Raw genomic sequence first — 14,235 nt, forward strand, 5'->3', positions numbered from 1 at the left:
AAAACATTAAAGTCCTGTATTCACTGGGCCATCTGCTGCTGTAGTAGTCAAACCCAAATCTGTCCATTTGAGCTCCATCCCAGTATGGCCCTATAAATGTAGGATGAAATTTACCTGACTGGCAGACTTGAAATATAGAAAACAGGTACGAAATTGTCCTCCTCTGTGTAAATCCTGATGAGATACCGCTAATTGCTGTGTTTTCATGAGTAGAAACCAGCATGAGACATGGGGATGAGGTCCGAGGAGGCAGAACTGGCCTTAAGTGACTTGTGACTCATTTGGTTATGATGTACTGATGATAAACCAGTCTCACAGAGGACATAGGATGGATTTATTTTCATTAAAAGAAAAAGGAATGCATGCATCATTGACTCTTTATTCACTGTGCATGGAAACACGTCAATGAAAATTTATTCCCAGAGGTACACTCATCTCTAAGCAATGTTCCTGTTTCAGAATGCTTAGGACCTAAGACATGATCCAGTGGACATGAATATGCTTAACCTTAGGCACGTGAGTAATAGCCACATTCAAGTGTCATCAAAGACAAGCATTTGCAGGATCAGGGCTTTAAAGGATGCAGTCTTGTAGAAATGCTTCACACAATCTGTTTGTAATGAATAGAAGTATTTGTGAAAGGCAACACTATAGGGTTATGGATGTTTTATGATATAAAATGACACTGCAGCTAATGTTAAAAATACTGAGGGAAGGAACTGCCCAGAGTATGCTTTTAATGATTGTTTTCTATAGGAGTGATTATCAGTTCTAGTGGATTTTCAGTGAAAGACTTTGAGCTAATCACAGATATGATTGTCAGGTTACATTAATGGGTACCCACATATACCCTTGGTTAGTGCAACATGTGTCCTGAATGTCAGAAGGCAAATTAATTCCTGCTGTAATGTTGTTAATTGGTAGGGTTGTGTGAACAATTAGTCCATTATCATTCACGATAAATCTGTTCTAACAACTGGACAAATTTTTTTGTTTATAGTAATGAAAGGAAGCAGTAATCATGCTTCCAATCTGCTTTCATGTCTAAGTAATAAGGTTAGTACTGAATTATGATTTTCTGTATTTAACAGGAAAGAGCTGCATACAAAGGCCAAGGAAAAGGGAGATAATCCATCTAATATGCTAATTTCCTAAAACTAAAGACACCAAAGCTGTAATTAAAACAATTAAAACCCATAAATAGCTACAAGCTGATTCAGCTGAATGTTAAAAGTGGGAAACTATATATATTGGGAACCTGATATTTTTGTATTGATGCAACTGAATGCAGTTTAAGCTATTAAAAATAACATCCCTACTGAAGAAAAATCTGGCAAATACGCAGCTATTCTGACCAGTTCTTGAAAGGAATAAATAGCTGCACCTATTAGTAAGTAAGGAACCCTGGGTAAGATATACTAGTAAGGCATTTTTAAGAACCCCCATATAACATGTCAGGGTAAGAAGGATCCTGTCTTTGAGAAGAAAGGGATGGTTGCAGCTAAGACCAGCCAAACATTGGAACATACTAATATCTGGAGTCTCCTATATGTTATTGCGCTACCTGTCACCATACATGGAAAAACTGATTATTTTACACTATATTTCACTAGAACATACTTATCATTACTTTGGGAACTGTCCATAACTAGTTCTTTAGATACTGTATGGCCTGTTGGAAAATGACGTATTCATCATGACTGCGGTAGGACTTACCTCCCCATAGTTCCCAAATTGGTCCAATTTGGCCCACAGCCTTCTCTACTGCTGTTTTACTCATCACTACGTCACTATCCTGCCTATCGTTTCCATATTCCTGCTCTTTGTTCTGCATATTTGCTGCTTGCAGTATAACATCTTATTAACCACGGGCTAGCGTGCACAGAACAGTTCTGCAATAATTTAAGTATTGTACATAATTTTTAATCTGCAAGGAGATCCAATATGAAGTGTGGGCAAAAGGGAGAAGAAGCTACGCTAACCTCTTTGGCATTCTTCATCAGCTGAAGTGGATGTTTGACTCATAAGCAGTAGTGTCCTTTCTCAACAGCAAGGACGAGCTAATGATGCAAAGAGACAAATCATTTAGGTCTTCATTGCAGAAGCATGGTTTAAGAAGCATAACATTCCTTGTCTGAGAGAACAGACTTATCTAATACAGAAATCAAGGGAGACAGTGAGAGCTGACAAGTAATCCTCCCATTTACAAAGCATATATCACTGAAATCAAGTAGGTGTTTCTTGCTATATCTTTTGATCAGATAAAGATGAAAGATCAAGTCATTTCTCTTTATAAAGAAAGATGCCAGAGCACTTAGAGAACAGACTCTGGCAGCGTTAGTACCTGTGCACTGTCCTGCAATACCCATAAACATATTTTTGGGCATAAAGGGAGCATTTATTACTAGCTGTTCACTGAAACCTCCAGAAGTATCACCAATAGTGATTTTTAGTATGGAGGCCAGATCACTTTGGTCTGGGCTGAGCCTGTTGTGTGCATGAGAAGCTTAATTACTCTTGAGCTTAGGAAGGGTGAGATTTTTCCCCCTATCCTAGTGCCTCTGAATAGGTGTAATACTGAAGGCGACAAAACTGCAAACAAACAGTAGTGGTTGTGTAAGTGTTGCAAGTGCATGAAGGGGCAGTTCCGTTCTCTACAGCAAGTATGGTTTTGAGATAAGTCCTGTTCTTTGCCAGAAAAGTGTGGCTGCTAGGCATTTCAGAGTAAACAATATCGACATGGCATAACAGCAGCATTTTTCCTAGTTTTTCAAGGCTTTCATCACATTGCAGCATGCTCTCACATGCTGTCGTGAATGTTGTGACACTCAGGTGTAGGTAGCTATAAAATCATGTCGGGATGTGTATCACAAGACAACTACAGAGGAGTTGCTGCCTTACAAGAGTAGCACATGAAAGGTATCGCTTTGATAAACTGAATACTCACATGCATAATTAAGCAGCTATGTGATGTTTTGTATCGTACCAATCTGATGATCAAGATGAAATGTAATGATTTTAAAAAGTAATAAGGGAAATATAGAGCAGCAATAATGTAACGATGTGCAGCAGGAACAAGACAGAACTGGCATTGGTCTTTGTTTGAACAAGGGAATGTCTTTGTAGATCCACAAACAATATGATCTCAATAATTTCTGAACTTGGAAACAGATGTACGATACATTCCCTCCAGCACTCAGATTTTGATTTTCAGCTCATCTGCCAGAGATGAAAACAATGCAATGCAAACAATGAGAAAGTGGGTGGGGTGGGAAGGAAATGAAGAAAAGCCTGTATCTCTGAGTGTTTTGCTGTGGCAGTATGTTTTCAAAGTTACGTTAGCTGAGTCACTCAGTATGCTCTGACACCCCCCACTGAAGAAAGAGCAAAACAAGAATCTTTCTTTGTATCATAACTGCTTCAATATTATAGACTGCAGAGAATATACTAAGAAATTGAAGCAGAAGGAGGATTTGGGAACCTATTATATATCCAACTTTAGGGAATACTTTGTCATAAGCAATGAAGCAGTCCTCTGTTTGCCAAGACAAACTTGCACTTCATTATGGGGTAGCTTTTAGAAGCTTCCTATCACTACTACACACTATTCAATATTTTCAATATTTGGTCCTTGGAAGAAACAGCCCATGGTAGCCTTAAGACTGGTGAAGACTGATGTACAGAATGCAAAGATTATGCAGCTCATTGCACTATTTGTGCCACTGAAGTGGCAGAAGAAAGAAGGAAAGAGAGAGAAGGAGGGAGGTGGGTTGGGCTTCTGCGTCTCCTGATACCTGAAGGAAAATGGTCTGGAAATGCCTGATGTACATACAACAGCAGTTGGTGCATTTCAAAGGCAAAACCACCCTCTTTTCAGAAGAAGGGTATCCTACTTTATGAGAAATGTTCAGTACCATAAGGAATGAGTGAGAGTCCCTGAGGAAATAAATCTATACTTCTCTGGTCTTTAGGCTTTATCCTCATATCAGATGTGCATTTGCTTCAAAATGAAGCTACTCGCAGTGAATACTTCTATTGAAAAAGGCAGGGTCTACAGAAGGAAAGTAGGGTGCGTGCATTGTACTATCCAATGCAGGAATGTTGCAGAGAACGGGTGGAACATCCTTAATGCAGACACATGAAGTAACTCCAAGGTCAGCTCACGGAATGTTATTCAGAGCTATGTTTCTGTACTGTTCTTGTTGGGAAGTTGCTCACGTTTCCTTCTATATCAGTGCAAACTGTGGTTGTATACTGTTACACTAAATATGAATGCAGTCTTGAAGTCCATAACACTATTGAGATATGTTGAATTATAGAATCATGAAGGTCATCTAATCCAATCTACCACCATTACTGTCCTCAATATTGAAAAATATAGAATATTGAACAACGTTGAAATATGAAATGCCTTTCATATTTCCAGAAACCTGGCAGAGTAGGGCCACATCACAAAGCTCCTTGAGCCACCTTCAGTCAGCCTGTTCTCTGCTATGACTTGGTCCATTTTGCACCCCTCTGGGACACGCTGCCTTCTGGCACAAGCCAGTCCAGACTTTTCACATTTCAAATGATTTAAGATTACTTTCTGCTGAGTGCCTGAACGTGTCTTGTCCCAGGTGAAGCTCTTCCCCACATGGGCACGAAGAGAGTTTTCCCTCCAGAGAAAACTGGCAAGGAACACTAGAGGAGATTTCTGACCATAGCATAAGTTTTTACTTACTTTGATGACTGTGGGAATAGGCAAGTAAAGATTTACCTTAGTTTCCAAATAAGATGTTAAAAAACAGTACAGGTGTTTGCTCTTATTTGAAAATTCACTTCCTGTTGGTTAATGTCAGCTTCCTCATGGTTCAAAATGTCTCTGGATCCTTGATTCTCTTCTTTAGTCACAAATGCAGCACATCAGGAGCTGACAGATGCTGATATTCAGTGGACAAACCATGAAAGCTGTTTGTCCAGAAGTATTTCATAGTTTCCTTCTGTATAGTATTCCAGAGTGGTTTTGAGTCTGACTGGGAAAGACATCCACTCACACGTATGCACAACTTAGGCTGTTGGTATTTATTAGCACTCTCTAACAAAAGCCTAGTTTATCATACATATATTTCCTATTAAAATAAATATTTATGATGGTGTTCCAGTAATAACAATGAGGATCATCCTAAGATCTCATTTCATGTTCAGCAACATTCTTTTCAGTTTGCTTGTTTTGCTGTGTGTTGGTTTTTTTCTTTCTCCTTTTAATATCAGTCAGGGAATATGAGGCAATTGAAAATCACTTGGAGTTTTATGATATTGTCTACTATTTGTCTTTAAATAATGCAGCCCTGTGTCCAAGGAATAGATAGAAGTGTAGAGTCATAAAAGTGAAAAACCTGATTACCTTGTATTTATAGCCATTCTCTCCTTACTATAATAATGTGTTAAACTTTGTTCCATTGTGTATATTTGTGCTTCTGACAAGCTTTCAGGCACATCTTTTTTGTTCAATAACTCATCTTCAGCTGCTACAAAGAGGGGCATTTTCTCTCACTCCATCATCTTGAAGGAAATTATTTCTTATGGTGTGTGGTAAGATTCTTGTTGTCAGGGGTGATGCGTGGATAAGGAACTGTAAGATTATTTATGACAGAGATAACAAAAGTATCTCTTACCTAATCTAGTCTGTCATATTATCTATTTATTTTTCCAATGAATTTCCATCTGCATACTTCTAAGCAGTAGGACTGTCAAATACAGTTTAAAAAATCCCACTGATTTACCTAACAGCCTTGAATATACCAAAAAGACTCTATCCATTATTGACAGCCAACATCTTGGCAGAAGACCCTTCTTTAGGGAGGTGGATCTCATTCATGCTTAACAGATATGGAGAGTGAAATAATAACTAAGCAAGGATTTTCAAGGATACAAGGATGAACTCCAAGCCAGAATCAGGGATTGTGCTTCACAGTAATGTTATTACAGCAGTAGATAATCTATTGCTAACTACTCAACTGTGAAGAAAACCTGTCACAGTTGGGAATTACCCACTAGAGACCAACACTTCCCTGAAGCACTCAGTCTTTTTAAAATAAGGGATAAATACATTTATTTAATTTCTCACTCATGGACTTTCCTTTTACTTGTATTTCTCCTAGCCTGTAGAAAAATTTGTCTGGGAATTCAGCTCCCAGAATATTTGTATTCCCTGAGAAGTGATGAAGGTTGAAGGCAATTTTGCAGGAGATCTGTGCATCCAAACTGTAGATCCCAGTCCTTCCACTGCTTCTGCAGGGGATTGCTTCCAGCACACTGCAGCAGAGTGGGTCAGCAGAATAGAGAGACATTAGCTAATGCTAACACTGCTTCAGAGCCACAGATGGAGAGTAATCAACTTTTCAGTCCGAAAGAGAACCTGTGAGGCCTTTGCTAGCTTCAATTAAGATGAAAAGGGAAGAGGAAGAAAGACAAACAACTTAACTTAAAATAAATTAAAACAAACAAACAAATAAACAAAACCACCAACAAAAAAACCTGGACCTTTTGGAAATTTTTATTTCAGATTTTTAGGTTCCTTTAATATGGATCTTTTAGGAACAGCTATTTTCATCTCCAGAAAGAAGCTGTAAGTCCAATAAAAGATAAGATCAAACTGACACATATTAATAATTAAAAACTCATGCCTTCAAAATATTGAGAACAGTCCAGCACTCAATGATCTGACATTTCCAAAGGGGAAAAGGAAAAAAACAACACCAGAGATAAGTCCTTGATTAGAAATACTCAGTAGTGTTGCACAAAGATATCTGAGCACCTCAGTTCACAAACACATTTGCTGCTGAGATCAGGAGAACCCCTGAAGGAAGCAGTCCCAGCCTGCTCCCTCTTGTTCTGCACCCGTCCTTTCTGGAGCTCAGGGCATGGAGAGGAGGATGGAAGGGGATAGGGTGAGTTTCCCAAGGCAAACAGACCTGTGGAACTGCAACCAGCTCAGCTGTTGGACACTCCTCCAGAAACAACAAACTCACATGAGCACCAGAGCTTTAATATGCTTATTGAAACCACTGGTAGGGCCCAAATGAATTGACAAACCGTGATTGGCCCCACCCTTATTGATACATCTAACTCTAATCAATGCTTCCAGCTGAAAGCAGCACAAAGATGGGAGTAGGAAGAGCATGTACAGCCTTGGAAGATTTAGACGGTGAGATAAGGTGGCTGCTTAGAGACATGGGTAAATATGTGCAGTGGGGAGGTGGGGATGGTCAAGAGATTTAGGATACAATCTGGAGGAGAGGCAGTGATTTCTGCAGAGATAGAGAGAAATGGGAAGAGCCCTATGTCTGCTTCATGCCTTTTACCCCACTATTAGGACCTACCATCCCAGCTCTCAGGCCTGTAGATGATGGGGAGCTCATGGCTACTGGGGACCCTGCACCACTCATAGGAAGCCCAGCCTGGTTATGTAGGCAGGTCAGGTCTTGCTCTTGCAACACCCCTGACCAACTGGCTCTGGCTTGGCCAGGTGCACTGCCTAAGATCCACCTAGAAGTGATTTTTCTCTCACCTTTGTGGGAGACAGAAATCAGAATCAGAAATGACACAGTGGAGAATGAGAGTACTTTCTTTAGTTTAGTGAACTAAGATGTGTAATAGCATCTTGTACCATTCTGTTTATTCAGATGTTTTATTTTTTCTGTATATTATAACACAAAGTATGGATAATCCATCATGACTCACAGTTCAAAATATGTTCTTGCTATGAGAAGCAGTACTATGAACAGCACATGACTGATCAGTGGTTTTGTTTCATTAGTTATCAAGGAAAATGTGTTTTTCTTGGGTTTCCCAGCTGCCTAAATTACACTCTCAGCCTGCGATTTGCAAGACAGTTTGTACTCGTTTTTTAAATTATTATTTGCATATCAACACTGATGTATGGTGTTTTTTTTAAGTGTGGGGGAGAGGGCAAATGTTTCCATTTTTAATATTTGCCCAACATGATTGTCTTTGTTGAACTGTCACAATAAAGATAAAATGTAGATATTTTATCAATGTTTTTTCAAGCTCTTTACAAATTAGGCTACTCAGAAGGCTAAGGAATGAAGAGACAGTGAGATTTGTTTCACAGGCATGCAGCAGACCAGTAGAGGAAGCAGGCAAAACCTATCTTTGCAGTATTCTATCATCTATGCTCGTTTCAGTTCTTTCTCACTTTGGTGAGTTTGGTGCAGAAGGAAAGAATGTCAGCTTTTATCAGAAGGAATAAAGCTTGGTTCAGCTTTATTCCTTCCTTTATATAAATCTGGTCAGCAGATTTATTAAAATTGTGTCTTTTTAACAATAGCACTGAAGTACTAAGGCCTGAACAGTAGGCCTTGAACCAAAGTTGACCTCTAGATGAATCTCATAACCCAGCATTTCCCTTAGTGCCACAGCCAGATGGTGAGCCAAAACCTATCCTATTGCCTGAAGCAGGTATTCCGACATTCTCTGCCACTCCTGGTGTCTTTGTGGCAGGGAATGTAAGTGTCTTTCTGGAAAGAAATCCATCAGGATGGGATCTTGCTATCCAGCATGTGGCTGCCTGGTGAAATATGCTCTGGTCATCCCATTGCCAGCTGTAGTTTCACCCTGATTTGCAGCTAAACCCTGCCATAACTGCTCTCATATTCCCTCTCCTAAAGGGTGCAAATATGATGGAAAAGAGCTCAAGGGTTGAGATAAAGACTGGGAGGTCAGCCACCAATTACTGTTATGTGTAAAACAGTCAGCACAGGAGATTAATATAATTTATTGCCTAATGATAACAGACTAGAGCAGTGAGGACTAAAAGCAAACTAAAAATACCTTCTTTTCTATCCACTCTCCTCTACCTCCTGTCCCTGAGTGGAGCAAGAGAATGAGGAAGGGAGGATGAGGTCACTCCATAACACTTAATCTCTGCTGCTCCTCCATTGTCATTCCCTGTCCCTGCTCCACGTGGGTTCCTCTCATGGCATGCAGTCTTTCCCAAACTGATCCTGTGTGGGCTTCCCACAAGCTGCAGCTCTCCAAGCACTGCTCCAACATGGCTACATACCATGGGACCCACCCTTCAGGCTCTGCTCCACATGGGTCCCCCTATACAGTCAGTCTCCCAGCCCTCCTGCCCCACCACGAGCTGCACTCCACAGGCTTCTGCTCCAGCCCGGGGCTGCTCCTGTGGGGGTATCCATGGGCTGTGCCTCCTTCAGGCCTCATCCACTGCTGCCTCATGGGCTCCTCCATGGCTGTGCACTGGGATATTATCTGTATGGTCCCTTTGCAACTCACTGGAACTGTAGCATACTCTGCTACCAAGACACTGGCGCATAAACCCAGTACACCACTCCAAGTGGCTCCTTATCTGAGGCCAGAAGGAAAATATAGCCTGAGTTTTCCCATGTCAACTCAGGAATTTTTCCTCTGACTGTGAAAACAAGGGAAATCTGACCCCAAGACCTACTTTAAATACACTGCAGATATACCAACTGAGAAAACAGCAGGTTGACCAAAACCCAACTCCCCAGAGCAAAATCAGTAAAAATTATTACTATAAAGTTTTCTTAAACTTTGGAAGCTTATGATCTATGGTAAACGCTGGATATTTCCTTATTTGTAGCTCAGCTACACTGTAAAATGTAGAGTGTTATCCCTCCACTATGTATATCTCATGGAGACAAATTCCAGATTTGAGATGTGACACAACCATTTTCTTCTGTATGGTTCTGAGATCAGTTGTGGTTTTAACGTTACTCAGGGCAGCAGGAAGATGTTGCTGGTGTAGACTTTTGTTTTGAGACTCAAAGAAACAAAGTCCTTCGGAAAGCAGAGTCACTATAATGCTGATATTTTCAGTTAGTTTACATCAGCTGAAAATGTACTATAAAAGTAATATCTGAGATAAGTTTGCCTTACTGTTCTCCCCCATTTGTAAGATTTTTTTCCCAACATCATCCTTTTGGTAATTTTATTATACCATACTTAAGGTTTACTGTGTCAATCTCAAAAAACAGCCACCTATGCCTGTGTACGAAGTCAATGAGCTGAATAACATCATACAATGTTTTCTGTGCAAAACATTCAAAATTCATGTCTTATTATTTTAAGATAATTTGGATCAAAAGACGAATCAGTATCTTGTTTTTATGTTAACAATGTATGTGTGGTATGTCTGATATATATATGAATTTATCAACATATTCATTTATCCTCTTGCCTGTATTCTCTGTTGCCTGGAAATTTTTTGTGTAATAATAGTGAGTCTAGTTTCCTGAAAGTGCAAGAAGAGGGATATGTTTAGGCATGTATACCAACTGACAGATGAAGAACCTGAAGTTACCAATCTTTGTTACTCTTCCCTCCTTCATCTTGTCATAGAAGGTTCCAATATGTCTATTTCCACAATTCACAGACTATGTGTCACTCAGGCAGAGGTAGTAAATACAGGTTTTCCAATCTCCGCTATATACCATGAACTCCTCACCACTGGCTCTGTCTCTTCACTCCTGGCTTCAGACTGTAATCTGTCATTACAACTAAAACAGAATTAATGGGTCTACTGCGAATAGATTTCGTTTTTCTATCTAAATATAGAGATCTATTGACTCAGGTTTCAGGCAAGGTAATATTTAGCTTTTGATCAGCAGTTGATTTCCATTTGCAATCTCAATGATGCTAAAACAGGAGCTTTATCCCACTGGAAAGAGTAATTACTCAGCCCTCCTGTGGACCTCAGGGAGCTACAGAATGCTGCATAATAGAAACCTCCAGTAGTACAGACCTCTCATGTATTAAAAAAATAATACAATTTTACCAAAATGGTTTAAATTACGAAAATTGAGAGTAGAAATTTTGGGAAACAGAGATTATCTTGCTTATGTTTGTTCATGCTCCGTTATATCACACACGGAGGTTATTCATATAATAATGGTTATGTGCTTGTGTGTACTTCAGTATGGGTCCTCTCAGCTCTTTCCAAAGTTGGGACAAAGTGATATCACATAGACAAGCAGTGTGAGATTAAGTTTAGGTTCAGTGGGAGCTCAAACTAATGTAACAGGTGAGGAATGGCATAACAAAGTATTTACCGGACTGAGATGGTCCCTGAACCAAGGATTCATCACCCTCCATTAAGTGTTCTAGCCATTAGATTAACCATTCATCTATATTCTGTGAGTCCTACACAGGGAAGAATCAACATGTTTAACATGAAGGCAAATTTAAAGTACTTTGATGAGAGTTATTTAAACAATAAGTCAGAGAAATGGTAGCTTTTGACTGTCACTTTGGCTCTGGGTCAGTCTGATTCAACTTGTTTCAACTTGTTCTCTGGGCACAGGCTGCCCAGAGAAGCTGTGGATTTGCCACCCCTGGAGGTGCTCAAAGCCAGATTGGATGGGGCCCCGGGCAGCCGGAGCTGGTAGGGGGCAGCCCTGCTCACAGCACGTAGTTGGAACTAAATAGGCTTTAATATCCCTTCCAACCCAAAGCATTCTATGATTCTATTATCAGAAAAACAAAAACAAACAAAAAACCAAAAAACACAAACTTTGCTAAAGCTAAAAAATCTGTACTGGCATAACCTGGTCTGAGATCTGATCTGGACCTTGTGGGAGTGAGTTGCCTGGATCATCTCTGAGATATATACAGAATACTGAACTGGTCCAATCTGTACAGGAGAAGGAAAATTCACAGGTTTTGGCTTTGTTTCTGCGTGTTGAAAGCCATTCTCCAGGGAGCATCCACTGCTTGTGACTACTCAGCTGTAACTGTGAATGAAGACTGGAGAAACAAAAAGCTGCCTATGTAGACAAACCACTTGGCTGCATGCCATCCTCAATGTTTACTCAAGCTGCAGACTGTTTTAGCAAAGAAATCAAAGAATAAATATGCTCTAAGGTCTAAAGATTCTCCCAACTATGTAAAATCCAAAATAAGGGCTGGGAAGGGCAGCTGCTCATCTGCATTTCTGGCATCCGGTGCTTGCGACTGGAGGAAAGTTTATGAAATGCTGCTTTTAAGAGGCATTAATATTTAAAGGAAAACCACGCCTATTAGAACAATACATTTTCTCTTTCTCTCTCTCTCTTTTTTTTTTTTTTTTTTCTTTCCATTTTTGCACATTCTGTGCTCCTTGGATACATAACTGAGATGCCCTCACACCAGTTAGTTTTTTTTTTGCTTTTGCTATTGTGCTGAGCTCTCCAGGGTTTCTTTTCCAGACTGAGCTCTTCTCTTCCACATCTCTTCTATAAGGAACTTCTGAATGAATCTGAGATGTATGTGCCAGTAGTTGGAGACCATTTGTATTTACTAGAAAACGTGGTTTGGGGTCATGGAGCACTGAACTTGAAGCATGAGTTGTTTCGTGTTCTCTATCTCTGCCTGTGATGATTGCTAAAAGTATTTTGTCCTAACAGGACAAAACTGTTAACATTTATTATATCTTCCAGCATTCGGATGGGTAAAAGATAATGGTATTTATCTCAGCATTTTTGGATGGGTCCCCTGGTAAGTCACTGAAAGAACAAAAGGATAAGAGCCAGCATCACATTTACACAAGTGATTCTGCACCAACTGCTGGTCTGTATTATAAAGTGTAATCCTTTCTGTATGCCTCAATAGAGTAAAAATGGGGAATAGTGAAATTCTCATTCTTTCCTATTTTAATGGAAGTCGGGGGGGTCTGATCTTTAGTTAGGAAATCATTGCTTATGTTTTCTATACTCAGGTGCTTTTGAAGTGCAATGAGAAAAACAGAGCAAAAATTTGCTTTATATTCCATACTTTTTGTGCGCCTGCTGTCAAGAGACTGAACCTGTATAGCACAGGTGTATGAATTATCACTTGGTGCAGTTCTGCTTATGCTTAGCTCCTTCTGCAGTGGTGTTCCTCCATCCATTTTCCTCTATAGATGAATAGTATATTCATCTATTCTATATCCTTCCTCTATTACTGTCAGCAGTACCAAGATGAAATCCCAGCCCACTTCAAGTTAACAGCACAACAGTCACTGACTTTAACAGGGCCTTAAGTTTGGTACCTAACATTGGGCACAGCTGGGTACAATTGATTTCCTGAATTTCATTCACTGATTATGTGGTTTATCCTAATGATTTCCAAATGTTCTTTGTTCAGAAAGTAACCACAACAGATGTGATGCTGCTGCAAAGTGTCTTATTGGGGTTTGTATTGGGGTTTGTAGGCTGCATTCTGAAATTGAGATTTGCATAATAGGTGTGGACCTACACCACATCCATAAACTTAGCCTGATGCTCCTGGATCTTTATCTTTGATGAAGAGGAGGTGCCTGAAGACTGGAGGATAGCCACTGTCACTGCGGTCTTCAAAAAGGGCAACAAAGAAGATCCAGGTAATTTCAGGCCAGTCAGCCTCACCTCTGTTCCTGGAAAAGTGATGGAACAGCTTGTGCTGGATGCCATCTCCAGACAATTGGAAGAAGAGGAGGTTATCAGGAGTAGTCAGCATGGATTCATCAAGGGGAGGTCACACTCAACCAACCTGGTAGCCTTCTATGATGTTATCACTGACTGGGTGGATATGGAGAGAATGGTGGATGTAGTCTACCTTGATTTCAGCAAGGCATTTGATACCGTCTCCCATGACATCCTTATAACAAAGCTGAGGGAGTGTGGGATAGATGAGTGGACAGTGAAGTGGGTTGAGAACAGGTTGACTGACAGTGCAGAGTCTAGTTAGAGACCTGTAACTAGCGGTGTTCCCCAGTGGTTGGTGCTGGGTCTGGTCTTGTTCAGCATCTTCATTGGTGACCCTGACGAGGGGATAGTGGCCACCCTCAGCAAGTTTGCTGATGATATGAAGTTGGGAGGATTGGCTGGCACACCTGAAGGCTGTGCTGCCATTCAGCGAGACCTGGACAGGTTGGAGAGCTGGGCAGTAAGAAACCAGATGAAGTTTATCAAAAGCAAGTGTACAGTCTTGCACCTAGGGAGGAATAATTGCATGCATCAGTATAGGCTGGGGGATGACCTGCTGGAGAAGAGCTCTGCTGAGAGGGACCTGGGTGTCCTGGTGGATGACAGGTTGGCCATGAGCCAGCAGTGTGCCCTTGTGGCCAAAAAAGCCAATGGCATTCTGGGGTGTGTTAAAAAGAGCATAACCAGCAGCTCAAATGAGGTGATCCTCCCCCTCTACTCTGCCCTGGTGAGGCCTCATCTGGAGTACTGGGTCCCCAGTACAAAAAAG

At 40.5% G+C, this 14,235-nt stretch overlaps 1 long non-coding RNA gene across 1 annotated transcript in view; it reads right to left on the reverse strand.

Annotated features, from left to right (window-relative positions):
• Nucleotides 1-14,235, reverse strand: part of LOC140261070 (uncharacterized) — a 221,259-nt gene that overhangs the window by 1,545 nt on the left and 205,479 nt on the right. The window lies entirely within an intron of this gene.

The sequence above is a fragment of the Excalfactoria chinensis genome, chromosome 1 (genome assembly GCF_039878825.1).
Source record: "Excalfactoria chinensis isolate bCotChi1 chromosome 1, bCotChi1.hap2, whole genome shotgun sequence".
In the NCBI taxonomy this organism is placed as follows: Eukaryota; Metazoa; Chordata; class Aves; order Galliformes; family Phasianidae; genus Excalfactoria; species Excalfactoria chinensis.